This window comes from Ptiloglossa arizonensis, chromosome 3, assembly GCF_051014685.1.
Source record: "Ptiloglossa arizonensis isolate GNS036 chromosome 3, iyPtiAriz1_principal, whole genome shotgun sequence".
NCBI classification, from domain to species: domain Eukaryota; kingdom Metazoa; phylum Arthropoda; class Insecta; order Hymenoptera; family Colletidae; genus Ptiloglossa; species Ptiloglossa arizonensis.
The window spans coordinates 13482559-13510467 of NC_135050.1; the positions used below are offsets into that span (position 1 = coordinate 13482559).

At 39.1% G+C, this 27909-nt stretch overlaps 1 protein-coding gene across 4 annotated transcripts in view; it reads right to left on the bottom strand.

Moving 5' to 3' along the window:
- Positions 1-27909, bottom strand: part of LOC143143995 (rap1 GTPase-activating protein 1) — a 263449-nt gene that overhangs the window by 47892 nt on the left and 187648 nt on the right. The gene's annotated exons all lie outside the window — the stretch shown is intronic.

Consider the following 27909-nt stretch of genomic DNA (forward strand, 5'->3'; position numbering starts at 1 on the left):
AGGAGGAGTATCGGACGCTCGGGAATTTTTGCAGATACCAGGTAAATGTTGCTGTCGTCCCATGTGAGGATTTTGAAAAATATCGATACGACTTTTTAAAAGTATCGACAGTACGATAAACTCCACGAGAAGAAAACTTTTCGATCGTATCTTGGAAAGATATGACAGTATTATACCGGGCGGTGTTAGATGTCATTTAATCGAAATTACTATCTCGTGGAACGTCCTTTACGAAGATTTTCGAAGGTCGTGAAGATCAATTCTATTCGATTTATTTCTACAAGAAGAACTGTCTCGTTCACGGTTGAACCGCATTTATTTCGACACCTTGTAAAACACGTAATTCGTATACAAGTATCGTCAATTTTGGAGAAATCCAACGAATGTTTAAAAGTGTGGCCATTGGAGAAACTTTGGATCGAGTTGCTCGAGATAAATCTATCGGGGTGAAATTAATACGTATAAATTATGAACAAAGCTAAAGTGACAGCCAAGGAAAGTTCGATGAAATTGGTCAACGCTGAACGAAACCTTCGCGTTTACGATTAATCAATTAATGATTTTTCGGGCTAATTTTGTCCAGCTACGAGTTCGCGCGTTAGCGAGAAAAGCGCGATTTTTACGTAAGCTGGTCGCTAAATATATCCTACCGATAGTCTTTTTCCCTGGATAATATTTAGGACGAAAACACCAGGTACTAGCCGTCGTGTCATTAGTGTCGAGGCAAAGATAGAAGAGGGAGAGACACCCTTGACTATATCTTAGTCATATCTCTCTTCCTGGAATTTTAGGGGAGAATGCAAACGACCGTAAGGGGAGAAGAGAAAAGAAAGTTTCCTAGGCGAAGACCAGTAATAGACGACTCCACCCATTCACCCCTCTGGTTCTTATGTGCCGGAGGAACGGAAGAAGAGACCAGCGGCTCCAAGAATCGATTGAACCACGGGTAGTCACGATAAGAGGCCAATTTCGTGTCTGACTCATGTATTGCCTGCAATACTGATGTCGAATTTATCGAGGGAGCATAATACTTTGATAAAGCTCGATCTCGGAAATGTACTTCGTGCGAAATTTAACCGAACCGATGTATCTTCTCGACTTGTTAGGGACCGAATCAATTCCTATCTATGGGAGAATTACTTAATTTCGTAACTTTGTTACGTCAAAGTTTGCACGAGAAATATTAAACGAACGGAATAGGCGAACATCGAACAATTTGCCTATGAAATGCTCTACGAATTCGCTCGTAACGGATAGAAAATAAAAAGAATCAACGTTCTCTCTTGACCGAGTGAAGACGTTTCGATAAACACAAGATTCCCTCGGACACCAGAAGATTACAACAATGAGATAATACTGCTTCGGGCTTAATAGTTACATCCTTCTTAATTGCACATTGGAGGCTAGGAGGTTCCTAAGTAGGAAACATGACGCATCCAATCATAATTGTAAAGTATGTCGTGTCATATGAGAAAAGAGAACGGTGTTAATAACTATTCCGATACAATGGAAGTTTTGTTTGCAAACACGACGGATAAAATTAGAACCGACAATTAAAATGTGCATCGCGAAAAACGCTAACAGAACAACATTCTCCGTGAGTTAGATTTCGAAATTTATCTACGCACTGTACGTCTCGCGACGAGATAATTCGACTTACGTAGATTCACATAGATAACGTCTTGTTACCGACAATGGATCGATGACGCGATAATCGTGTTGTGTAATATCTTTTTCGCGATCTGTAACGCTTTGTGACACAATATTCGACGTTTTGCACGAACGGTTAAATTGGAAGGATTAAATTTAAAAACGCGAACCAGATATCTGTAGATTGTACGAAATTGTAAAAAAAAAAAAAAAAACGAAATCGGAATGGTGGAAATTAACGAATACCGTTGATCGATGTAAAAATGCTGGAAAGAAAATTTTGCAAAAAGTGAACGAATCGAACGCCACGAAAAAGGCATTTGTGTATTTTATTAATCGAAACAATATTTATTTTCACACGGTATCGATAGACGAATATCCTGTTAATGAAAGTGCATCGGAGCGAAATTAAAGTTCAAATCGGAACAGTGTTTTCCGACAATTGCCCTTTTGTGCTCGCTGTGATCACACGAGTGTTCAGAATTACGCAATAAAATATCGCTATCATTTATACGGAACGAGTCACGCAATTCTATCGAATCGCAGCTCTTTTGTAACTGACAGTAGGAGAAAGTCGTAGAGAAAGAAGCCGAATCGTTTAACAGAGTCCTGACTTTCTATGACGTTTCTTTTCCCGCGAGTGCAATAGTTTATTTTTTCCAACGCAATCGTCCGTTTCTTTCCACGCGAATTAATCGCGTTAATTCTGTGTAAAAAAAAAAGAAAAAGAAAAAGAAAAATACGACGAGAGATCGAAAACCTAAATACTTGGAAAATAATACTACGAATGTACCGTGGTGTCTTGCGAATCGATGATTTATCGTGCGAGGCGCGGAGAATCGCGAACGCGGTTCTCGTAACTTTTAAACAATCTCGAAACGAAAGGATGAATGCAAGGAGTTCGCCGATTACGTAAATCCTTTGTCGAGGAACGTCGTGTAAACGGCGATCGGGGATCCGTTGTTTGGTAACTGAATGCATATCTCGAATTGTCCCCGAGTGGATTCATCCGATACATAATACAAGACTTTCTAATACGTGGGCGTAAGAGGCACCGAGCATAGAATACCTCGGGTTACGGCTAGCGTATCTCTAACCGGTAACGAACCGCGAACGTTTCCATTAATGAGAGAACACTCCCCGGTAGAACCAAACTGACGCTTATTTCTTTCGTAGGTCGACGGATCGGCAGGTCGAATGAGTTTCGAGCGGAGTTTAGCTAACCGAAGAACGACCAGGGCAAACAAGAAAGCAAAGGAGAGATGGGAAAGAAGAAGGGGTGGTAGAGGACTGGAAAGGAAAAGGCTGAACGCAACTCGCGTATTAATAACGCAGGCCGCAAGGGCGAGACGGAAAATCGGCGGAAAGAGGGGCCTTTTTAACCCCTGACAAGCCGGGGAGTTTGCCGCATTATCCCTCGACCCTAAGCAAACTGCGTGAGTACAGATTCGTCGTTCTTCCTCCATCTCCTTCTTTCTTCTCGTTTCTCTTCATCGTATCTGTATCACGGTTCGTCTATGCGACCGCACAAACATTACGTGCACGCGTATTTACCCGACTATCCGTGTGCCTCGTATTTACGTACCTTTATGCAGCTACTTCTCCGAACGCGACTACACCGTCCCTACCCGTTCCCGAAAACTCCCCGACTCTCCTCCGAAGAGTCAAATGCTGAACGACGCTGGAAATAATGCGAGAACGATCGGTAAATGCGGGACCGTGAAGTTTGCTTACTTCGACATTTACGCGCTTCGCGACAAGGAGCTTACGACCAGCGGGTTTTTTTCAAGGGATCGAGCTCGAATCGCACGAGCCAATGAGCAAACCGTCGACGAACAGGGACGGTGAATCTTTCCGCGATTCTCGTGACGGAAGCGAAACGAAAAAATTAATCAACGCGTTGACGCGAACGATCGATTTAAAATATCGGGTACAGTTGAACATCGAAGAACGTGGTTCTTTCACGGGTTTTCAGGCGAATCGACGCGACGACGATCCCAATGGTTTCGAATGACGATGGTTTTAATTTTTTTCACGGAAGCTTTTAAACTTACTTTATCGTAGAATTGTACAGTGATACGTGTGAACACGTAATGTGTCTCTAGGAAATATAATTCTAGAGTTGATTATACGTTGCAGTTAATTTCGAGGGAGGAAGGAAAGCGCGATAAATATCCCTCGCGTTGTTCGAATGTTGCACAACTTGCAATATTTAACTCGTTGATATTTCGATTATTTGATAAACATTTCGTTCTATCGGTGCGAAGGGAAATTTCTTTTCAATTTCAAGGTGTAGAATTAATATCGGGGAAAGTTTCTATATTTTCTTTTCAATAACTCGAGTACCACAATCGTGGTTTTGCACGAACTTTAAAAGTTCGAACATACGCGGAACTCTATTCAAAATTCGACCACGTACCGTATAGGTTGTGAAATACCAGGCTGCGTATGTCCAGCTTTAAACGTTAAAATTTCAACGACTTTTACAAGACCTTAGAAATTCACGTCGGTTACGAGAGCCGCGTCGAGGTGGTGCACCAGCGTTAAGGACTTGCACACACGCGCGCAGCAGGAATACGTTAACCCATTGTGGGAATTTTTCGTACGTTGAGCATAGGTGGTTCTTTCTGATACAAGGGACGAAAATTTACCGTGAACGTTCTTATATCCCCGGTGTAGATTCTCATCCCACCCCTGGATCGGAGACATTCTTGTTTCTCTGTAAATGATGAAACATTTTCTTGGAGAATATCTACTTTCTGCGCAGCATCTACGTAAACGGTACGAAATTTTGTTTTACCATCGTGCAGAAATGCAGGTTACAAATGAATCCAGTTTGCCGACTCGATCTCCGATGTGAATCGAGAATATTTATTATCGTTACAACGAAGAATTTTTGATTCCCATCTTTGAAAATATAAATCGAAACACGAGAATATTCTATGCAGTTGAGAACTACGATTGTATTTTCGAGGATCGATGACATTTCTATCGAAATAATTTTAACCATTTAGGTGTACAGTTGTTGCAATAATTTAAAAGAATCGTAAGTGATCCACTCAGTGTATTTAAACTTCGTCGTTAAAGTATTCTTCAAAGTATTCGATGACATTCGAGCATTTCGAGATAATTAATAAAGTTTCGGTGGTAATACAGTGAATACATATTTCCATAACGAAAGGAAGAGAATCGATACGTCGTGTGCAATAAACTGATAAGTTCGCTGAAATTGCTTCTATTGTATTTTGTTGAATAATCCCCGAAATCTCGGGTAAAAAAGCAAAATCGTCGTTAGGGGTCGATCCGTCCGCGCGTGTAAGTGACACTGCACAATGGACGCGTAAATGCATCTGCAAATATCCTCGTGACGCTTCGCGAGACCTATGTACGTATTCCATGTGCAAAGTTACACCCATGCGTGCAAATGCGTCGCTGTACACACGTGCATAAGTGGCTACCTACAGAGAATTGTGGTATAAAGTGACAGAAACAGGTAAGCAGAGAGAAAGACACTATCGGACGGGGAAGATATTTATCATTGGGATACGAACCGCAGACGAATAAACACTAATAGTCCTTTCGAAACACGTAACAGCACCGAAATAGATGTGTTACTTATTCACAAATACGTAAATGGTATTTGTATATTCATTTATAAAGAAAGTCTACGACACCGGTGGCATTCTCAGACCTGTTGGAAACATAAATTTACAACGTCCTTTTGTCGGAGTTATGTGTTTCATGCCAGTTTTATATTTCCTCTCTGCGTAGACAGAGAGAAATATGGATTAACCCCGGAAGGACTCCTGAGATCTCGACTAGCTCCACGCATTTTTATATTATTTATAGCTCAGTGTGTGCGTGTGTGTTTTTTTCTAATTATTGATTACTTAATTTAATTATAATTCAATCTCATCGTCATCGTGTAAATTGTTATGGTACATTGAAAATTGGGAAACAGAAACATTGTCGATTTACTACTTGTAAATAAATTAATCGAAACTTTTAAAAAATTATTCGAATTGTAATTTCCTGTAAAGATACAAACATTGATGTAAATATTTTTACTTTACGTTAGCGATTGACACGCCAATACGTATGCTATATTGCTTTGATGTTTGGATTGCCAAATGCATGTAATGCGAGACTCGTTTGACGTTGCTCTGTTTTGCTTACTGTTGGTGCATCTCATTCACATTTCACGCTTGATAGTTCTCGCGAGGTTGGGTCACGGTTTGAGATAAGAAGCGCTACCTACTCCGCTTTCAAGTAAATTACCAGTCACAATTTTCTTACGTGAAAGTGGAAATTACTGTATTTAAAATTACAGAGGACGGTACAAATTCATTTCAGAAAGAATAAGTGATACGACAATTGAAAGCAAAGACACAAAAATCGAGAGAAACAAAAACCCAGGCAAATTAATGAAAAATGTAAATATCTACGTGTATTCGTGTTAGTAACAGTACGTGAACGTGAAAGAAAAATATTATAACGAGAGTGCGTACGTTGTTATTTACAACTACGGAAAACTCAACGTAGGAGTTATATCACAACACTTAAAGATGCACGCATTCGAGCCACGTAAGCCAGTGTTTCTCAAACTTCACCTTTTTGCGGAGCCACGTATTAAAGGAAAAATTATTAACGGATCTAGTAGAGTAGAAAGAATTATACTCGAGTAGCTTCAGAACTCATTTAAGTGTTTGTTACGACGTCTCGATGAACAATTTGTGCGATGTTCTTCAGAGAAAAATACCCGATACAAACAATAACAAGACACTTGTAGCGTCGATGAAAGAGCGATCGATATTACAAGTGGCTGTTTATTGTCTTTATTCGATGTATTTCCTTGAAATAAATCACACAAATTGTCGATCGGAATATCGTAGTAAACAATTAAATGAATTCCAAAGTTACTCGATGTAACCAAAAAATTTAAGTTCCTAGAGCATCGTCGAACAAATGGTTACACGAGTGAATAAAGAGAACATGAACTTTTTTTTTTATTGCATTAATATACAAAACAATTAAAAAATGCACCAATGTTGCTTTCAAAAAACAATACTTTTTTTTGATAGTCCTTCACCGACACAGATCATAATTTCAGAAACACCGACGCAAACGATTATGTAACGAGAGGAAAGAGGGCAATTACATACGTCGCGTCGGGAACTCGATCAATTTTCGTCGTTCTCGAGATTTTAAACAGTGTCGAATATAATTGTGCAAAAGGGAAAGAACAGACGGCTTCTCGTGTTAATTATATCGATGATTGTGAACGCGCCGATCACGCGCGATAATTAGTTCCACTGTAACCACGATGCCGCATCATCGATCAGTAATTAATCTTATAACCTACCGAGTAATTAGTAATCCCCATCATCGGTTTCTTTCACTTTCCATAGCACGGTCTAGCTTCATTAAGTAACATAGAGTACGATAACTCTATCATATGCTGACAACAGCGTAACAATTTTAATTGAATGCTAATAAGGGGCGGAACAAGTTAAGAAAACATTACTTTAATTTTAATTTTTCTTGTTCACACACTGTTAAAAGTCTAGTCGTAACAAGCACACTTATAACACCGTTCTCGATCGTTTTCAATCTTTTCACAGATGCAGTTGCAATTATGACTAATATTAATAGTTTCTGATCGAACATTTCGAGTGTAGATATAGATCATTTTATACGAAATAGTTTTCTACCGAACTTAATATTGTAATAATATTAAAGTCGGATGATATATTTTTAGATTTAAATGTAGATAATGTATCTTCTTTTTCGTTACATTTAGTCCTATTTGTACGAACATAAAGCAATATATCGCTAACGAAACTAACAGAGATAATCAACGATCAAAGTTATTGGCCCACCCTGTGTACGAGTGAGTCACTTGGCATACTCCGATCTAACCCTAGTTATCACGACTTGTTGCTTACCAGATAGGTTTTTGAATCATAGAAATTAGGGAACGATTCGTGGAATAAATTTATTTCCAATGTTTTCCATCATGGGTTCCACTTTTGTTTCCATTTGGTAAAATATTGTTCCGAATATTGCATCACTTTTCTAAATTCACATTTTACACAATAAACTTCGAGGAATACGACCAGTAAATTTTACACAATCGACGTGCCAATTATAATTTACAAGTTGATTTAGTCAGTCCCTGAACAAAATTCTAATTCGTTCAACTCGCAGATTGTGAAACGATTATATTTGTAACACAACGCAACGTTTGAATAACAAAACAATTTTTACTTTTCTCGCATCTTTACGCAGCTTTCTCTTCAATTTCGTTAGAAACATACGATACATTGTGTCGCAACTCTCCTCGAAATGTTCTCGAATTCAATTTAAAACGTTCACCTCTTGTCAGTCTTGCGCGTTTTATTTGTCCTGCGAAACAAGTTTCGTCTAAAATGAAATCGTTTCGAGGGAGTAAGTGAGCGCGAAATATTTAAACGACTAACAACCTTTAACGAAACTGGCATAACAGTCGAAGACGGATTAAACGTATCTCAATGTACGAGTATTCGGACGATACAATGGTTCGCAATTGTTGTTGAAAAATCACGAGCCCCCTTCTGTAGCGGTTTTCGTGACAGTACCGCGGCAAGAAGCACAAATCGACAAAGTTCATGGAAGAAGAAATCCAATTACATAGTGCACCGCTTTGCTTCCCTTTCTCGCAAGAAATCTTTATGGAGCTAGCGATGGCCGTGATTACACTAGTCAACGGAATGTCTGCATCGCATGCTCGCTCGAGTGTTGGTTTTTTGTCGTGAAAATTTATTGAATTAACGGACGACTTTTTCATACCTTCGACGAAGGATAATTGCATTGGAGAACTTCGTGCAATCATCGTTACCGGATTTTTATCCATCTTCCCAGTGATGCGAAGGTGCATTACGAGGAGTACAAGAAGCCGAGAAAAAATTCGCTACAATTATCAACGGAGCAAAGTTGAATACGTTATTTAAAATTCGTATCGAACCGATGATAATACATATTACGCAACGATACGCATAACGTAAAATATCTAACCTTGGTTCTTGTACGAGAACGAGCAATAATTTTGCCGATTAATGTGTTTTGTTAACGTTTCAATTGATACGTCTAGTTGTACGAAGTAATTCAGCAAGTAATTGCAGATTACACACGAGAAATTGATTTTCCAAGTCGTGTTGTACGCTTCGTTCTCGAGGCTGGTACACCTGGTGGGATTATCAGTCACGTGCTAACACTGTGCAAAAAGGAGGTACTTTTTGCGATACTGTTGCTACCATGTGATCGTAAATATTCAATCTGCGATGTATTTAATAAACATTTTCAAGGCGAACAGTCGCCTGGAATTTCTCTGCATCGAAAATGAAATTGTGCAATGACGCAAACAGTTTTGCATACGCTTTTGTACAGAAATTTTATCTCGTGCACATTGTGCAATATCGAAAACATTACACAGATACGTGTTGTTTTACCGTTGCTTCGTTCGAAGATCGAAAAATAAAGATACTTGATAATATAAATATTACATCGTCCTCTTGCTTCATCGATACGATTCTAACGAGCCAACAAACGCATCGATTAATTTATTTCTTATATTTACGATGTTTCGACTTCAACGTGTCGTAAAAAATTGTTCACCCGAGGAAAACACTCGACTGATCATTCTGTCGTGTATACTTCGTTCTCGAACTTATACCTGACGGGAAATCAATTTCTCGTTTGAAATCCACAATTACTTTGTCCAACTGGATACGTCCACGAACAATTGCTACGGCAATTGAAACGTTAACGGAGCACACTAACCGGCGAAATTTTTACCGTTTCTCGAAAAAGAAACAAGGTTACAGACTTTGCGAAGTATACGTGCAACGTAGACAATAGTACGCATCGTTACGAAACAAATCTCGTTAACGAGTCGATACCGAGTGAATCAAATTACTCGAGTTCCGATAAATTCAATCCAAATTACCGCGATCGGACTTACCGTTGACACCGCCGAACTTTGTTCGCTAACGTTGCTTAACAAAGAGCTCGAATTGCTCAACACACTTCGAGCTTAAATTCGAGCACGGTTGCGCATCGTACCGATCGAAAGAAAAAAAGCTGCCGACTTCTCGAATCCGTGGAAGGTCGGTGAACGATGATCGTAAACCTAGGGACTGCTTTCCGAACGTATCACACGCGGGAGAATCTCGAACGATATCGCGCGAACGAACGGATCCGCCGGCTAAAAATCGCCAAGAGAAGCGATTCCTTTTCAAGGGATTCATGAAAACTCCCGTCCCCGTGAGAAAGCAAAACGTCCACCGAGCATAGAATTTCTACACCTTGGAATACTTCCCGGTGACCGAGTCTGGCTGCGCGAGAAAAATCAAAAAGATGATTCCGGTTCAGAAGTTTCCAGAATATCTCGCGAACGAAAGTGTTGGATTTCCTCTCGGTTGGATTTTACGGGCCGGTAAAAGAGAAAAAAGAAAGGGAGAGAAAGACAGAGAGAGAGAGAGAGAGAGAGAGAGAGAGAGAGAGAGAGAGAGAGAGAGAAAGAAAGAAAGAGAGAGAAGGAGGAGGAAAGTCGTGGAAAAAAGGGACTTCTTTTTCTCCCATCCGATGCGCCGGAGAAGGAGAAAGAAACAAGAGAGACGCTGTCTCCCGCGGGGATGAATAATTCAGTACGGGCGCGCATAGTTGGACGCGCCCATGTACAGTCTCGTATATACATAAAGCAGAAGGTGTGCCAGGAATGAAATTGTCGTCGTGAACCGTGGTCATTTCTACTAACGACGCCCCAATCTATGCCCCGCACGTGACCGAATATGCCGCCAGGTTAAAGATGGTCCGTCACCGGGCTTATCGTGCCGATTTGCAAAACGAACGACTTCTGTCACCCACATAAACGATGGTTAGCTCCTACGGCACGTTCCCCGTTAACCCTTCGCGATCCTCGCGACGATTTTCGGTCATTGTTTAGCTCGGTTCGCGTTCGGCTACTTTATACGAGTATCTTCGAAGCGACACGATTCAGAAACGAGTCACCGACACGAACGAGTTTCATAAACACTCTATTAACCCCCGAACGACGTACAACGTTCACCCAACGTGTCTCTTCCAACCGACGACGTGGCCGAACAACGTTCCACGTACGTAAAACGTTCCAGATGTTGCATTTGCATCGGGAACGGTAATACGTACAGCACCGAATGTAATCGTTCTTCAAACTTCGCGCGTAATTACCGCGCAATATCGCAAAATAGACTCGATGCCTCGATAAAAATGGATTTTCGTCTCGATCTTTTTTACGTTTCGAATTAACGTATCGCCCCAGTGTAACGGAAAAGTCTGGGTCTCCGAGCGTGCGAAAATGTTCAATTGTTGGGTCCGATCCTATTTCCCCTGTATGTGCATTAGGATATACACCCGACCGAAAGACAATCGTCGAAATTGTATTGGCTCGACTCGAGAGTGAGTCACGCTCTTAAGGTTTTTAAACGAAATCGTACCATCTTGTATAATAGTGACACATTGTCGGTCGCGACCCGAACCAGAGACGGCAGGTTTTTTTCTTTTTGTTTTTTTTTTTGGCAACGGGCCAAAATTAAAAAGCCCAATAATCCATAGGGAGCTCTTCGACCGTAGACTTTCGAAAGTTAATACATTAATTGAAGGCTCGTCGATGTACGGGATACTTGGTTGTCTCGGGATTGGAAATTGTACCAAAGTTATTGGATTGATGTTGACAATTTCAAATACTCGACTTATTTTCAAACGTTCGCGGTTTATCGAACATGTCGTTTATAAGTTTGTTCCGTCACGTACCGAACAGTCGATTGAAGTGGGTCGTACAAACAACTTCGGCGTGCCGCAAGTAAAGAATTGGCGGAGCACGGTTGCTCATCGCTGACCTGAACCGTACGGTGAACATGTTGACAAAAGTGTTCCCGAGAGTCTGTTCTTTTCGCCAATATTATTTGCTCTAAAGTGAAAATCATTTTTTTCCCACGCACGTAAATAGTCTTCGATCTTTCCGATAATTATTATTTTCTTTTTTAATTACATTTCAGAAATACGCACACGTACGATCCAGTTCGTCGATATTTTAATTACATCGAACAAAGTATTCGGATACGAAAGAACGTTTGATCGTTGTTCGTGATTTATCTTTTGGAAAGATTTTCTTTAGCGCGGTCCAAATATTCTCACGCGTGTCTTTCTTCGTCCGACGTTTTATAATTTAAGTGTACAACACACCCTTTATGTGTTGATTTTGAATGCGGGATAATTATCTGCGATCTTTCGTATAAATCAGGCCCGTCCAACACAAATGGTCTCGCGGACCACTTTCTGTAATCGTCGGAAAGCGGGCATCACGTAAACTAGAAAAAAAAGGGGTCACGGTAATGAATCAATTCGTAGGGACTTTTTGCCATGGTTCCTTCTCCGGCCTGAAAGGGACAGATAGACCGAAGACGAAGATTTGAAAAACTAATCGTTTCTGAGACCCTCGCGTGCACTGAACAGAATAATTTTAAAATGATCTTTACGATTTCCCGTAGAGTTAGTACAGGCACCGAACCTTGGCATACTTTACATCGTTATTGAGAATTTTGTAATACTTATTGCAACGATATTTCGAACACGTATAGGTACATTGTAATATAACAATACAACGATATAATATACAATGTTCATACGAAATGTATGAATTCATTGTTGAAACTTTGTATATTTAATCGATGTGTATCGAGCAGTTAAATCGATAGTATCTATATTTATATTATTATTTATCGTTATACTGTATGTTATGTTTTATGTATATATTCCTTCTTTCTCCTTTTGTTAGGTTTAAACAATTCTTACTCGATAATTATCACTAGAATCGTAAAACGTTACGTGACAACAAATTTATAAACGCTTGAATATATTTATTATGAAATTTTATACAATTATAAAAGAATAGGAAAAAGCCACGACGTACGATCTAGATATTTCACTGATATTTATCTCTTAGTCGAGTTACGGGAAATTTCTAAAATCGAAAAAACCATCTTTGTTCGAAATATCCTGGGCAACAATGTTGAGAATATTATTTAAAAGAAAAAGGGCCGTAATTGTTTCACAAACTTAAAACGGTTTTCAAGCTTCTTGCGTATGAAATTTATTTTAACACTAAACGTACCAAGCGGGGTCAAATGAGCCCTTTTGAAAATTTACTTTAAATTCGTACATTTATTGTTATTTCTGTCGGTCATTTGACTTTCTGTAAATTCTTATATCATCCGATTATTCAATTTCCCACTTTCTGTTTTTTTCCTAGCTTATTTTTTACCGATAAAAATTCTTTACCTACCTTACGTACCACGGGGGGTCATTTAACCCCGTACGAAGTTTATGTATTTTTTAGCAGTTTTCCAACTGGAACCTTAGTTCTAAATTCATACTTAGGGCGTGATGAAACCAGACTGACGTCAATACCACTCAGCGAATTTGTTGCGATGAAATTAGTTGAACCTTTCACCAACTGTAGAAGAAATATTACAACCGACAATTTTTTTACGACTTCATCTTTGGCTGCAAAATTATTGGCGAAAAGGACAACGTTAGTGGGAACAATGCGTGCGAACAGGAGGGAATTGCCCGCACTTGCATAAACAACGAAAGATAATTCGAAACTTCTTTCAACAATGACATACAAATCAAATGACTGTACGCTAACGATTTATAAATCAAAACCAAGAAAGAAGGTAGTGATATCGAGTACGAAACATAAAACCGTAAAAATCAAGAACAATAGAAAGAAGACACCCGAAACAATCAGTTATTATAATAAAAGCAAATTTGGCGTCGATATAGTTGACCAAATGGCGCGAAAGTATAGCGTCGAATCGAAGTGCAATAGATGGCCTGTACAGGTATTTTTCAATATTTTGTATCTGGCCAGAATCAATTCGTGGATACTCTATCAGGAAACAACTGGGTTGGAGCTATCGAGGCAATCTTTCCTGTTACAATTAGCAGACAAGCTTGTTACAGAGTTCCTCGAATTTTGCGAAGAAGAAAAAGATAATCAACGAGAAGGAGTATCGAGCAGCTCCAATAATAATTCTCAATCCAGGAAAAAATGTCAAATAAGATTGTGCGCGGGCAATAAAACAACACAAACTTGCATAATTTGTAAAAAATTTGTTCGCGGGAAATGTACGAAGGAGAAACCCATCCTATGTAAAAAATGTAATTGGTCGATTGTTTTGTTTATAACGATAAAAATATGTGTTTCATTTTATACGAAATCAGAAATGATGTTGCAAATTATTTCCTTTAATAAATAAAGAATTTTTTACGAAAAATCTACGTTTATTTCATAAGGGGTCAAATGACCCCCTATGGTAAGATTAGGTATAGAAAAATGCCGGTACGTTTAGTGTTAATTCACAAACAAACCATAACAGTCAGGAAAGCTCAATCTGATTCGTGCATACATTTTTAACGACTACATCAAGGCCTATCACTGAACCAGATAATTATTAATTATTATGTTAGAGGAAAAAGGAAAAATATCAATGTTCACATTGTTGCTAATGACTTCGATAGCTGATGCAGTTTTAAATGTCGTTTGAAAAAAGAAAATTAGGGTACCGTTGAATTTTGTGAGTGGGCTAGATTTAGAAAAGTACTTTTGTCCTTTGGTTTCTTCAGTTTCAAGTGTCCTTAGGTTTGTATAGTTTAAGGAGTATTTGTTAGGCTTAAGAAAGCGAGTGTGACTGTGTTTGTGGAGGATGAGTGATTTAGAACCGTGTGAAACGCGTTCGAAAAAATTGAACTGTAGTTCGATCGTGTGTCTATAGTTGTAAGATACAATTTTACCTGTTAAATGCAAATAATAAAAGTTGTTGGAGATCCAGTCGTAACAGGATTGTGTTTAGAAATTATTTTTAAAAACAACATCTAAGAGAAGGGAAAATTCTTTACAGAAAATTGTACAAAAAAAAAAAAAAAACACTGAAATACATGCGACATATAGAATGTAATAAATTGAACACAATTGATCTATCACTTGCGCAACCGATTTGAAGTTGAACAAAATATTAAAGATAGTATTGTAAATAAATACTAACAACAGTGACTGTGTCAGAATTATCCGATACTTTAGAAATATGGAAAGAGACAAGAATACAAATGTTACGGTATAATTACTTTTCACTTTTGCACATTTATATTAAAATATTTCCTCGTATCATCACGAACAAGAGGCATTTGTACAGCCTAGACACATAGGGTTTGATTGATTGACGAGAATATTGTCTGGAGATACGAGTGAAAAATTACAAGGAAAACCACCGAGTATGAGAATTATTCAGAGGTATGTATACGAAGAAACGGCATAAAATTGTCAGATGATGACGAAAAAAAAAAAATGGTAAACTATTATTTATCATTTTCGATTGATCGTAAACTTCCTGTAATCTTCCGATAATACGAATACATCTCTAACTAAACGTTTCGTTGGAAAATACACTACGCGAAACTGAAGCATTTTCAGCTTAAAAAAAAAAGGGTAAGCAATTCTAGACGCGATAAATTTTTAACAAAAACGACCGAGGAAAAAACGATAAATGTGTTGTCGTGGAGCTCAAACCCACGAAAGGTTAGAGTACATGTTTGCAGAATATTTCGCGGAAGTTCGTAATTCTTTCGACTTCGTTATGATAAATGATCCACCTCCCCGCGAGTAAGAATGTATAATATCATTTGAGTGTCCTCGATGTAAGATTTTAAAGAAGCATAATGGATGCTATTATTCCAAGCGAAGGACGTTGGAATTTTCATTATTGTCACGTGCACTTCACAGCCAGAAAGAACCGATTCCTTTTGCTTGCAAGTAGCGCGTCGTCGCTTTCAGCAGCCTCAAGAAAGGGGATCAAAACTATAGAATTCGTACTTAATAGGACACCACTCAGACTCGCATAACACCAATTAACGCTCCAGAGTTCATTAGTCACCAGAGATTAATGAGCTTAGTATCGAGCGAATGGCATTTAAAATTATCAACCATTAGCCGTTCAATTGGCCCGTCTAATTATTGCGCAGATATACAGGGTGTGGCATAATTTATAGCGATACCGAGCAGGATCGTATTCCCTGTCGAAAAGTGTGTATAAAAAAGAAAAAAGGGAGGGAAGAAATTTTTTTCACACAAAGCATTCGTTTCGTGAAAATTGACTTTGAAGATCATTTGAGCGCGCGCACACCAGGGACGAATATAATTTTATTCGAATAAACGAGGACGAACAAAGCCTACGTAACGCGATTTACTCGCGACGTTTATTCGAGCGGACAGTTCAATTTTTGTTTGCTCGTCGTGAAATATTTCATTTTATAATTCGAATTTGAATTTTTGTCGCTCGCTCGACGAAGGCGCCACGACGATTCTCCCGTTCGAAAAAAAAAACAAAAAAAAAACGAGAAACGAGAGAAACGCTCGTACAGAGAACGTTGCGTGTTTGTTTATGAAACTAACTTAACGCACTTTCATTACCGGTAACGTATTGATTTTGCGAACTGAAAAATGATCGAGTGTTTTTCCTCGTTCGTGCACGCAAAAATCAACCAGCCCAGCTTTGTACACGTCAACGGGGAGAACATTTCCATCGATTTTCCAGTTAGCAACGTAAGCTTTTAGAAATGCAAATATTATAACGGTTCGCGCCGAGAACTATCGACCTTTGCCAACTGCATTGGTGTTCGTCGATTTTCCAAGTACGTTTTTCTTCGACCCGAAGCCTCGAGAAAAGCGAGATGAGTTTATCCTATTTTTTCCTTTTCACTTTCCTTTTTCCTTTTACCTTTACACGGAGGAAGAATCGGTCTTGTCGATTGTACCGCGAATTAAGCTGCACGTTGTATAACACAATTTTATCAAATTACCGGTACCTCGTTATCGGCGGATAGAATTGCTTCCACGCTTCGAAAGGTTCTATTCGGTCTCGTATTAAGTTTCAATTCTAATCGCGATCAATTCGGTATCGGTGGTCTCTCGTTTACGAACCTCGTACGAATTGCTACGATTTGTAACAGTATATTCGAAAAGAAGAAACAAAAGAAACGAGGCATCCTCGATCGAGAACGATAAAAGTATTCGTACGGTTGCTACGATTTGCAATAGTAGTATTATATATACGAGAAGAATAAACAAAAGAAGCGAGTCGCCCGATCGAGAACAATAAAAGTACCATCGGTCGGGAATTGGTTAACGATGATTCTTAAAAAAATCTGTTCGCAGCGTAAAAATACTCCGTTTAATGCGATCGAGCAGAAACTTAATTGTTTATTCGGATCTCTCCGGTTGGCCTAACCCAATTCGTCGGTGTCTTACACCGGACGGGAATTTTTATTGTGTTTACCGTGCCGCGTTTTAGGAGCTAAGCGTGTATACTCGTTTCCGAAACGAGGTTAAGGTCGAAATCGTGAAATTACCGGCTACGAGCGAACACGATCGTGTTCGAATACATCAAGCTGTTTTCGTGCCATTGTATTTAAACGTTCGATACGAGATTGCACGCGTACACACGCTTTTTAAGCTAATTTGAACACGTTATCTTCCGATCCGGCCACGATAACCTTTCGCGAGGCTCTTGACGTTCATTTGAATTCCACGATAAGATCGATAATTACAGCGATGGTATGTATTATCGTGTCGCCGCGAGAAGGAAGGCACGAAGAAGAAACAATTGGGTCGCGAAGACAATTTCGCGTCGGGAGGAGTATTTTATTTTATCGTGGAAATACTTTCGACTTTCTTCCGTTTGCTTTTCACTCACTGGATACCGAATTATGAACAAGAAAAAGACGAACGGTAAGTTAATTTTCCGACGACACGACGATCTCTGTCGCTACTGGTGTAATACGTTGAAAACAAACACGAGGAGGATATCGTCGAGGTCGTGTACGTATCGTTTCTTTGGATTTACAGTGTCCCTTGGAAGCCAAACTGATCAACTCTGCGAAATAAAGAATAGAGAAAATTGATTTTACAAACGTTACGAGAAATTTATGGTGATATTGTTTCGAACGAATATTTGTAAGTGTTACGATACTCGCTAACATTATTTTTTTTTATTCATCTCGATGAGTGCTACACCCGTACAAAGTTTGTAGAATGAATTTGTAACCGTATGAAACAACTTGCCATTTATTGATTAAAAAAGAAAAAAGAAAAAACTGTTTCATACGAAACGTCGTACTCGGTGAAACTCATCGAACGGAGACACTTCGGTTCTTTCGTGACTCGTATTTTCCGCGATATCAAGGTGACCTTGCATTTTTTTAATCACACCGAGTATTTGCTTCGGCACTGTGTTACAACCGATAAAAGAATGAATTCGGTGACCTATAAAAAGTGATCTTGAACCGACCTTCGTTCACAAAAGATGCAGTCACCGTCTCCTTTAACATTTGTATTTGTAAAATGACCATAATCCGGAGTACTAAATAATAATAGTTTCCCGTAAGTATTTATCGTCTATTGCGATTTACCGAAGTAATTTCGAGATCACTTCGTTACGGGTCATTGAATCCGTTCTTTCATTGGCTACGACCCAGGACTGAACAAAAGTACACAGTACCGTTTGAAAAGTTCAAGATCATTTTTCCTAAGATGGATAAACAATAATCGACAGCGAAGTTTGTTGGTACGATGAAGAAATAAAATGTTCAATCTCGCTAAAGTTTCTCCATGGTCACCATTCGAGTCACCGAATCATCTTCCGATGATAGAATAATCTCTGCAATAACGAAACGATGAAATATATTTTCAAGAAAAAAAACCAAACGATACGATACGACTCGAATTTAAAACATAATCGTAGCGGTAAATTATTCATAGAATCGCAGCCAGAGCAAAGTTCGTAAATAATACACAAGGCGAAAATAAGTATGCAACTATCGATTGCTACGTTCGCGTTAAATTGTTGTTCGTTATCGTCCGCGTTACAGTTACTTCCAAATATAGAAGTAAAGTGGAACAAATGTAGAAAGACTTAAATTCGTCGACCCTATTGGCTCGACGATAAACGATAAGTTACCGCTACGGTTATGGTAATTGTCGCCCCGTGTACGTGTCTTAGGGTCGGGAGGATAGGTATAGAAAAACAAGTATGCGATTATCGATCGTGTTACGTTCGCGTTAAATTGTTGTTCTTCGCAGCCTGTATTACAGTTAGTACCAAATACGTGAGTAAAGTGGAACAAATGTAGAAAGGCTTAAAGGCTGGAATAAGTACAAAGTGTGGAGAAGTGTTGCGTAAACGATAAGTTAGCAGCACGGATACGGCGGCAATTGTTATCGACTCGGCCCGTATACGTGTCTTAGGTTCGGGAAGATAGGTATAGACGTTGCAAATGGGTTACAAAGGTAATCCAACGTATCGATTTTCCCGTCGCTGGGTGGACCCCGTACACGCTAGCGAAAACTCGATCCCGTTTCAGGATGGATCGATTTTTCACCGTTTCGTTGGCCGGAAAGCGCACGGCTTGGCAGCTGTGCGGTATGTTTGCACCTGGCTGTCTATACGGCGACCGAGCGAACGCGTCTCTTACTAAAAATCTCTCTTCTGGGGCACCTATGTGCGCGTGCACGCGGCTCCGCCTTGGCTTCGGGCCTTATACGTTAAAATAGGGGAAAAAAAAAGAAAGAAAGAGAGAAAGAGAGAGAGAGAGAGAGAGAGAGAGAGAGAGAGAGAGAGAGAGAGAGAGAGAAGCAGCCATACGAACAGCTGTGCGGCCCCTTTTGCGAACCGCCTTTTAAAACGAAGTCGTACTCCGCTTCTCGTGCGCGCGACTGGCTTTTACGGTTGCGAAAACGCTTCTCTCGTGCTCGTGTTTCGTACTTCCAGGAGTTCGATCTTCGAAACCGTTTCCTGCCACGATTGGTTTCCACCATGCGTGACAATCGAGCGATTCGCAACGAAAGCTGACCCGATATTCCGCGCGAAATGAAGCTTCCCTGCTCCGATTGAAAATTCGTGCAGCCGCGCAGCACTTTTCTTCGTGGAACCCGATCGAACGCTTTTATCGTAAATTTACATATGTAATTGTTCGAGGCCAGGGATTCTCAATCGATGGTAACTGAAAGAAAATCTACGAGGGAAGTTCGATTGGAAAATTCGAACCGATTCGAAACGTTACCGAAATAGTAGTTGTGAACTACTGTTTACTACTTGAACTAGATGCTGGTATGTATTTCTTTCAAGTTTCTTCGGGAACGTTTTCGTTACCGCATAGGAGAGTGTTTAAGAATTATAAAGGTTTCATTGAACTTTGTCGACATCTGTTACAGATTAGGATATTTTTTGAAATATAAGAATTTAGAATTTCCGTTACGGTAGTTTTATCGTGGAAATAAGAAGTAGTTATTAGCATTACTCGAACTGTAAGACATTTCTGCGAAATTTTCAATTTTGTTGAATTATCGAGTGCCCTTGTCCGTGACACGTGAAGAATAGGCAGGCGATCTTTTTGATCGATGAATTTATGGAAAATAAAAATTGAAATTTCCATATCTAAAGGTAAATTATTACACGCTTCCCTCCTCGCTTGGGTAGCTTTAGTGCATCGATTACTCGACCAAAGAATTCTACGCTTAAAAAGGAAATATAGTAGGGCACTTACTCTGGAAGTCTAATTACGTTTGAAATTATGCAACGTAGAACCAGATATTAAGAAATTAATTCTTTGTATTTTTTCTTCTTCTCAATTTTAATTCAATACCTCTATTATCAAAATTCGTTGCTCTGTCGAATTTTAACGAAAAGGGAACAAAATTTATACTCGAATCTCTATCGCGGAAACTTTAACGAGCGATATAGATTCTATTTTGAAATTAACTATACGTGTAAGCCCTCGATGTGGATGTTACCTTGAACGATTAGGAAGTGCTCGATTCCCAAACTTTTCGACGAGGTTGTTTTTGTTACGAAACTTTCAAGTACCGTTCAATTCAAATGTCAGTTAGACGTTTCAGCTAGAGTCTTATCCAGAATAATGCTCCGTTATTAAAACATACATTGTAATCTTTGTCCAAACGTAACTCTCGTAGAAAGTTTTAAACGAAATAAGTAGGATTCGATTCGACACGGTAGAAACGCACAATGCTGCGTAAAAAGCAGCTACTTTTAAATTGGTAAAATATACAAATGTCTAGTCGCTCGTTAGGTCGATTGTTCAAGATTTTCCGGGTGAGAAAAATTATTCAAATATTTAAGTAAATGATAAAGCGTGGGTAACGAGTACGGTGAACACAATCGGTGGAAGTATCATTCGTGGTTCATTTGTTTAGTTTCCATTGTGATGTGAGAATCATTTATCAACGTGTATTAAATTCAACAACATCGATCACATCTAAATATGACTGGCGATAATTCATATAGCAAGATACAGCCTTGAAAGTGAGATATTACACACATTGTTACATGGCGGGAAAAGTCGGAATTCGTTTGTCAAAATCAGAAGAAAGTTATTACAAATAGCTTGACGAAAGAAGACTGTTAAACGTTAAAACGATTCCAATAATAGACCACGAGAGGAAGAACGCGTATAAATAGCCTTTTGCCCACCTATCCGTAAAGAACGAGAATTTACAAGATAATGGAACTTCGAATAATCGGAGATAAAGGAATTTCTTTCAGTCACTGTCTTCATAAATTACTTAAGAAAGTGTAAGACGTTTAACTTTGTTCGCATTTGCCCGAAACGAAAAGTTTTGCTCGAATATTTCTGAATTTTATCGCGGAATAACTGATACAATTTCCACATTTACGGAGAAACCTTTGCCAGTGTTTTTGACACAAATCAATTCGTTATATCGCTTTGTACGAAAGTGAAGAAAATCCTGGAATAAATAATTACTCCTTGATACTTGACTAGAAATTCGGTGAACAGTTCGACGTTTCCGATAATTATTTTCCGATATTAATTTAATTTCGTAACTGTCACTTCTGAAGAGAATTATTTCCGATATTAATTTAATTTCGTAACTGTCACTTCTGAAGAGAATTATTTCCGATATTAATTTAGTTTCGTAGTTACTCTTGAATAGGACCAGCAATTTTAACCGAAACGTTGTTAGAAAGAATTTACGTACAATTATCGAGGAGTAATTATTCGTTCGCGAGCCGTGTTTCAAATTTCGGACGCGAAATTAGGGGGTTTATAAAACTTGAAGTTCGGGAGCACGTTTGTGTCAACAACCTCCGGGAACATTTTATTTTTACATGAAATTTCGTTGCGGAGAAATCGTTTTGTGTACTGGATGCTTCGAAATGTACGTACCGTGTATCCAGCTTCGTTTTTCTGAAAGAGTCTGCACGTAATGCGAAACAATAGTACAGCGGAGAATGTAGGAAAGACTCCACGCTGCTTTTTTAAAATGCATTCGATCTACTGCACGAACCCGCATTTACTACCGCGGAGAAAATACTTTTCTCGGGTCGCACTTATCCTGCAATGTTTCCGGGAATTTTATTTACAATTCCCGCACGACTCTAAAAATACTCAACCATTATGACAATCTTTGGGTATATCTTTGGGTTTTAAAAGTCTCGTGCTTCTAATCTCATTCCTTTCGAATCCCAAGTAACGCTCAATTGTTTTCAGGGAACGCGATACATACTCATAAATAATAAAGAACCCGTAACATTGAACTTGAAGTAATTATTACTGCAAACTTATTAATCAGAATTGATTACGATGGATTCGAAAAAAACATTTCCAATCGTATTTTCATCGAATTCGATTAAAGAAATATTAAACAACTTGATCGTTCCACGAGAATGAAGAGCACAGTACTATATACCCGTTGTGTTTAAAAATCTAATCGGTTAAATATTTTATCCCGTGGCAGGAAAATTTACCGAGAGCGATCGTGTTTGCGATTTCAACGTTACACAAAATCCAACATCGAAGCGAATCTCGCAATCGAATCCATTTCGAACGCGTTTCGAATATAGTTCAAGTCCGTTGGGAATAGAGTCATACTTATTTTGTGATCCGCAAGTCGATAAGTGACGTGTATCGATACAACCAAGGCCACAATAACAGAGCAAGTGCTCCGATACACTCGTTACACGAATTTATGTTACAGAATTATCGCGTACATATTCACGCGGTTTTCACGTTGGTCTCGATCAACTCTAACAAACTGCTACGCGTTTGCAACATGTAAAATTTATTCTATCCACATTGTGTGTAAAATTATTTCGAACGCAGGTAGAACGTAAGAAAAAGAAGAAAGAATCTCGCGGAGGAAAAGGCTGAAAAACATTGTTTTCCGGTTCTCGTGCGAAAAAAAAAACATGTTACCTGTAATTGTAACAAACCGTTAGGCGCTTGCAATCGCTAGGGGAATCTACTTTACGCATCTTATAAAATACTATTCGTTATTATGCGTAATCGAGATGAGATAAAACGAAACTCGAGGAAAATGATGGAAAGAATTTCTTTATATTTAATCAATTTACGCACATTGTTCGGAACCGTTTAATTTACAAATACTGTTTTCGATTTCCATTTTCTGTGGAATTTCTCTTACAAAAGAAAGATAAATTTCCACCGGGTAACAGAGTTACGAAGAAAACATTTTTCAATCGCGTCTCCTTTCAACATTTTTCAAAACGTTACGTCAGCGTATCGGCGAGTATTTCGCAAGAGTTGTCCTTGAATCTTTACCGTCGGCTCGATAACGTTCTCGAGGAACGAACCATTGAAAAATCATTCGTACACTCGCGAAGAATGCGACGATAAAATACGATCTAAAAAGTTATACGCGAAGCTGTGTATGGCTCCTTTTACGGGACTCCTTTTAAAACTAGTCCTCGCCATTACACGGCCAGCTTTCACAGCTGCAACAGACACACGCGTTCTCTTCGTCGGCCGCGTCTCTGTTCCCCGATACAACGCGGAATTTTATCTTTTGTGTCGTGAAACGTTCGTTCGTTCGTTCGTTCGTTACGTGCCTCGCGATACTTTCTCGTAATGTTTATCGCGGTTCGAGTAAGGAAGAGGAAGAAGAAATTCGAAAATATGCCGAGGCCAACGTTTCGTACGAGATCCAGTAAACAAAATCGTGCACCGTGACTAAGCGGAATTGTACGTTACGCGAGCACGTATTCTTACGAGAAGTAAAGTTGCTACGGAACACGTAATCTGGATTTCGCGATAACTAAAAATATTTACACCCACGGAGAGAGAAAGAGAAAAAGAGAGAGAGAGAGAGAATCGTCGTATAATAACGGTTTTCAACAACGTGACGAAAAAAAAAACTGAAATATCCTCGTGAAACGCGGTGGATGCAGCTCCGAGTGCAGCAATCAGCAACATACGGAGATTTTCACTTGTGTAAACACTTCGACACGGATATGTACATTTTTACCTAGTGGTTTTTGTCGTAGAGTAAGGTCCCGCTTTCAAGTCACAAACGTTCGACGAGCAAAGTGAATGGAATACAGGGAAAGAGAGCGAGATAGAGTAACTGGGAGCGGGTCTAACGTTACACGCGTTTGGCGAGGAAAGCTTCAAAGAGACCACGCGCGCGAATCGGTGTGTCGAACATCGATGCGGGATAAAAATTGGTATATCTTTCACCGTATATTCTTCGCCGTTAACGCAAAAAAACCTTAGCGACGAATCGTCGAAGTTTTCCGTACCAGACGAATAACGACGTCGATAACGTACGAATAAAAATTATTGTAAAGTTAGTACCGATGTCGAATGTCTCGATCGAGAACATAGGTAGAATTTCGCACGCTGCGATCGAAAGGATATTCGCAACGGTCGTCGGAACGAGTGCGTGAAAATTTGACGTATCGCAAACGAACGTGTTACGAGGATTTCAATTTTCAACAGCTTCACCGACACTCGTAAATATACAACGAACGAAAACGCAACGGTTCTCAACGAATTCGCCCCGGTTTTCAATCACAACAACGAATTAAAGGACACTCTGTATTTATTATCCGAACGCTACAAATAAACTTACGATTCTCACGAAATTCGTAAAGTTCGCAATCCCCGAAGTTTCGCGGCGGAAACGATTAGTTCGGCAATAGCAATTACGACGACAATATTTAATGGACCGTTGGGCAATACCAAAGTATGAATAGTATACCCTTTCGCAGCCATAGTGCCGGCTGCAATGTGAACGTTCCATTCTGGCGAGCGTGCGGGCTCTAATCTTTTACCATGTGCATGCAAATGAAGAAATTTCAACGGGCGAATCCAGTTGTACCTATTTGCGAGACACAACTGTTTTCGCGGAGCATTGAAGACTACTCCGAGCTTACGGTGGCTGAAAGCATTCTGGAGCTTCTGAAAAGAACATTTGAAAGTGAATAGGGAACGTCGATACAAATTGCAGCTGCACAACGTCGAGAGTGTAAGAAAATAGACGACTTTATGGAAAATCGAATCAACGAAAAACGAGGGCACGGATTTCCCGGGGAAATCGCGTTTTCGGCGCTCGCAACGCTGAAGATGTATTTTCATTTGCGAACCGAACGGTTACGAAGAACACCGAGATTTTTAAATAATTGCACGAAACACAAATCCCGTTAACTATACGACGAGGTGAACCGGAACAATCGTATTTCTTTATACAAGAAATTAGTTGCGTAGCGCTAACGAATAATGAGAGCATCGTTCTCGCGAACTTGCTAAAAACCTAGCCAGAATATATAACGAATAACGTTAGTTCCTATAACACGGTACTTCGAGGAGTCCGTTTCGATGTGACACGGTGCAAAATAATTGGCAAGTTTTGCAAACGACCGATCGAGTAGCTCGGTCGACGAAGAATTTGAAATTATTAATGTTCGCGATACGCAAGAATTCATTACGGGACAGACTTTCGCTAGATGCGAGCGAGTTTATAAATATGTGGTAACTCAAATTTCGATCAATTTCAAATTAAATTTTAAACGACGCGGAGGAGAGAATAGACTGAAAAATTAAAATTTCATTTTACCAAACTGTCAGAAAAATCCTTCGGAACTGCACGGTGGAAAGTTTCAACGAGAAATGCACTCTTGCTTAATTCCTTGTTAAAAAGTGTTCGAAGAATTGTACTAATAAGAGCACACCATTCTCCGAGATTAATTAAATTAGACTACTTATCAACGTGGCGCATCAAGGGAAACAGAGTTGGGCCAACAGCATTTTTAGACGACAACAATGATGAAACTTTGCAAAGAATTCTGAAACCGTGTTTGAAATTTCTACGTTATTAACGATTGCTTTGATCGTTCGTAATAGGAATGTATATTTTTCAATATATACTCAACGATTGACGTATCGCTTCTCTGTTGAGATTGTGAATATTTAAAGTCGTTAAAAGTTTGCAAAGCAACAGTAATTTACATTTTCAACGAAATGTTTGTAATTTTAGATTTTCAATACGATATTGTACCGAATAACAGTGTTACAACGGAGCTACTTCTTGCAACACAGTTCTGGTAAAATTCAATACGAGTTGACCGTGTTGTAGGAGGGTTACCTCTTGCAACACAACTTCGATATAACTCGGTGTGAATTAATCGTATTATATAAGGTTTACCTATGTATATATATATATATATATATATATGCAGTTCTGAAAACGTATTTGGAGTACGTAGTAAAACAAAGTCAGCACGATCGAAACCAGTGATGCGTAAGCTGGGAGGAAAGATTGTTAGCTAATTTGCAGGCAACCTATTACGTAAATTATTATCGAGCCCAGTGTCACGGTAACGCGGAGAACCAATGAATCATACCGAGGGAATCGACTATTTCGAAGACACGTAGAGTTGTTCTTTGTCACGTCTTGCACGCGTAAAAAAGATTTTCAATTTTTGTATTTCATGCCATGTACCAGTATTTTTTAAACGATGTACTCGCGCAACCATTGATCCGAATATTAATAGTGTTCAAACGGTAGTAAAAATCCTGCTACGATAAATATCGCTCGAGTATCGTCAAGTTTTCAATGAAACACGGTGTAGTAACGATATACGTTGTTCTACAATTTTATCGTAGTTTGATAGGCGTAAAAAGGCTTTTCGGAACACCTCGATTTTACAAAGCTCTCGTTACGACACTCAAATTTCGAACGACTGTGTACACCGTTTTCGATGACATTCGATAAAGATATCGGATCGAAGCCATCGATAAACCGATTATCACAGCCAACACCTGTATTACAAATTAGCACACGTTTGTACCATTAAGTACCGTGTATCGTAAAACTAAGCAACGCGGCAAGACCTTAAAATCGCGTTCAGTTATTAACCGCTCGACGAGAAATTCTCGCCAATCAAACTGGTTTCAAGTTCGTTCTTGTCGCAAGACGAACAACACGTGCAGCTCAATCGACGTACAGGCGTTTAATTCATGTTGAAAAGTACCCACTTTGTCGCGATACATTGAACTACAAGGGTTAACTGGTGCATTAAAAGCCATGCTATCAATGTTGGAGAATTTTTCGAAAGAAACTTTTATTATTAGAAATACTAAAAATACTCAACGTACACGTACGCATGCTTATCGATCGAAAAGTTTATTGCATTTTTTCGAAAGCACTTTTCACCCGGCAATTCTTGCACCGCGAAAGAATCTATGCAATGTGCAGAAACGTGTAAAGCGTCGAGCAATTGTACGAAGATAGTCGAGAAACGAAAAAAATGTAGAAAAGTAAGACATTGATAAATTTTCCAACAAACATGGATCCATTGTTTTCGGTCGTTTTCCTTTGTTTTTCGATGAAATTTCCAGTTCCACTTTTGGAAATCTTTGGCAGTTTCGTACGAACAAGTGTAGCTGTATATGTGCATTACATCACTTTGAATGAATTAAAGCTCTTGCCCCACAAGTAATTCTGCAGTGATCTAAATAAGTGGCAATTTGTTGAGGTCAAGTCATGAGAGTATAGAGAATGGGTTGAGACAAGAGCGACACAATTCAAAGTTTAATCCTATTATGAGCAGAGCACAACTTTTGAAGCTCATTGTGGCTGAACTTTCAGTTACCAGACATAGATTTTGTGGATTTAATAGAAACAATACGGTATTGATGATTTAGCAAAAATTAGTAACCACTCTCGTATTCTATTAAACAAATAACATGTCAATCTAATATTTACCATCTAATATCTTCTTTTCGAATCGTTGGAGCTAGAAAATTAAAGTTTGAGCGTACTATCACTATCCTAAGTTTAATTAGATTCAC